The following is a 3050-nucleotide window of genomic DNA, read 5'->3' on the forward strand; positions in this document are numbered from 1 at the left end:
GCCAGGGCCTTCAGTGAGCATCTGTCACTGCTTTCTCCTTCTTGGTGTGAAGCTGGGGAGGGTCTGGAACCCTGTGGTGCCTGGCTAAAAGGCATGGCTCTTTCCGAACTGGCTAAGGAGTGGAAAGGAACATGGCAGATGGCAGGCAGAGCTACCCTGGCCCCCAGGCCCTGGGTGGCTGTCATCTGCCACCCTCACTCTGGTTGCAGTCTGGGCTGGCAGCACCCACTAGCCAGTGGGCCAACTGGCTTTTACAGACCCGAAGAGCACTTAGGCTTGGTTTTATACTTCTCATTGCTTTTGATTTTTGAGATGGCAATTTTCATCTTGTTGAATGAGGAAATTCAGATTCTCCTCTGTTTCTGAGGCTAGCTGGCACTGAATCGGGGGATTCAAAGAGGCTCACTGGCCCTCTGCCCTGCTCCCAGGTGTTAGAAGGCCTGTGCAGCGGGGTGCAGAAGGCCTGTGCAGAAGGCCTGTGCCCAGGGATCAAACCTGGGCCCCCTGCCCTGGGAGCACAGAGTTTTAGCCACTCCAGGAAGGAGAGGAGACTAGCCACCCCACACCAGAACTGATAGACCCAGAGGCCTGACCTTTGGACCTGGATCTGCCTTTTCCTGTGCCTCTCAGAGATCAGCACGTGAATGGGGCTGAGACAAAGGAGGCGCTCTCTCCAGGTCTCAAACCTATTTTCTACCTCAAAGTTGGCACGTCATAGCCCATGGGCCAAACCCAGCCAGCTGTCTGTTTTTTGTAAATAAAGTTTTATTGGAATATAGCCATGCCTGTTTTTGGTAGCTTCTTTCATGCTACGGAGTTGAACAGTTACAACAGAGACCATATGCGGCCTACCAGGCCTAAAATATTTACTATCTGGCCCTTTACAGAAAAAAGTCTGCCAAGCCTTGCTCTAGATAGCGATTGTCACAGTCATAGGGGTTAGTCGCTGGAAATGCCTGCTGCTTTCCCTTTAGCCAAGGCTGTACGATAACACAAGTAGGGACTTCCCTGCTGATCCAGTGGTGAAGACTCCGCCTTGCAATGCAGGGGATGCAGGTTCCATCCCTGGATGGGGAACTAAGATCCTACACGCCGTGGAGCAACTGAGCCTGCGCGTTGCAACTACTGAGCCCACGTGCTCTGGAGCCCGTTGTGTGTCACAACTAGAGTTTTTGCACTGCAACAAAGATCCTGAGTGCTGTAGCTTAGAACTCAATGCAGCCAAATAAATAAAAATAAACCCTTAAAAGTAATACAGGTATAATAATACAGGTCTTTTGTGGCCAGAGGTGTTTCAGAGCTCAGGAGTGTTCAGAGTCTGGTGTATAAACACATACTCTGTAGTGTATTATATATTGACCTGTGGGGTCTGAGACAGCACGCCATAATCAAATACACTAAGTTTTTTCTGTAGTGAAATATACTACTATTGCCACTATGTGGGATAAAGAATATCATCCTCAGGTTCCCATCAGTTCAGGCCAGATTCTACCACTCAGTACATCTGGTTAGGTCAGGTGTGGCTGCCAAATGCCAAATGACTTACAAAAATCACTTTGGGCTCTCAGGGCCTTAGAATTGCTGCTAAGGGATTGTGTTGTAATTCTGACACTTGACTGGGCGCTTGGGAGGAACATGGGGTAGCCAAGACCACCGTCCTAGGAAGGCCCATGATTATTTTGTTTGATAGATTAGGAAACTGAGACACAGAGGAGGCTTGTGTGTGGTCAAGTTTACCCAGCTAGTGAGGGACAGAGACTAGCACCCAGACCAGATTCATCTCTGAATTCTAATCTTAGCCTCTCTTTAAAAAAAAAAAAAAAAAGTCATTTGGCTGTGCCTCGTCTTCGCTGTGGCATATGGTCTCTAGTTCCCTGACCAGGGATCAAACCTGGGCCCCCTGCACTGGGAGCGCAGAGTCTTAGCCACTGGACCACCATGAAAGTCACTTTAATTTTAACCTCATTTAAGACCCAGACTTAATCTTCCCACCCCTGCCGCCTTTCATGTGGCTTTCCATGAGAATGCAGGTCTACATTGACCTCTGACTTTTTACAAATCTTTTTTTTTTTTTATTTTTTGGCCTCAAAATTCAGCACTATACACTATCATGTGTAAAACAGATAGCTGGTGAGAAGTTGTTATATAACACAGGGAGCCCAGCCTTGCGCTCTCTGATGACCTAGAACGGTGGGGTTACGGGAGGGGAGGGAGGCTCAGAAGGGAGAGGATATATGTATAATCATAACTGATTCACATTGTACGGTAAAAACCAACACAACATTGAAAAGCAATGTTCTGCTGCTGCTGCTAAGTCGCTTCAGTCGTGTCCGACTCTGTGTGACCCCAGAGACGGCAGCCCACCAGGCTCCCCCGTCCCTGGGACTCTCCAGGCAAGAACACTGGAGTGGGTTGCCATTTCCTTCTCCAATGCATGAAAGCGAAAAGTGAAAGTGAAGTCGCTCAGTCGTGCTCCTCCGTCCATGGGATTTTTCAGGCAAGAGTACTGGAGTAGGGTGCCATTGCCTTCTCCAAAAGCAATGTTCCTTCAATTAAAAAATAAGTTAAAAAAGAATCCACCACTTTATCCTCTGCTGTGTGGTATGGTTGTGCCTGTGTGGTTTCCTCATCTTTTGGAGGGCAGGGTCTATGAATTCTGTCTTTTCTTGTCTTTTCCACAGTGATGGGCACTGGGCTGAGTGCTCAGCACATCTGTGAAGATATACTGTGAGTGAAGAAAGTAGCCCACCTGGGCTGTCGTTTTATTTCCTGCCCCCAGAAAGATGTGGAATGAGGGAAGGGCGAGTTAGCTGGTATGTGTCCGGAGCAGGGCAGGCTTGAGAACATGCTCTAATGCCTCTCGTGAAACCTTAACACTCCTTAATGGAGGTGGCTAGACTTGGAGGTGCGTAAATGCAGAATGGAAGCATACGTGTATTGTGCTTTGTTAAACTGGAAAATGCCACAGGAAGTCTGCAGGCATAAAATCCAGCTACTGCACACAGACACCTTGATGGCCAAGGACAGCTGGGAGTCAGAGGTGACTGGCC

Source organism: Ovis aries, chromosome 7 (assembly GCF_016772045.2).
Source record: "Ovis aries strain OAR_USU_Benz2616 breed Rambouillet chromosome 7, ARS-UI_Ramb_v3.0, whole genome shotgun sequence".
Classification (NCBI taxonomy): domain Eukaryota; kingdom Metazoa; phylum Chordata; class Mammalia; order Artiodactyla; family Bovidae; genus Ovis; species Ovis aries.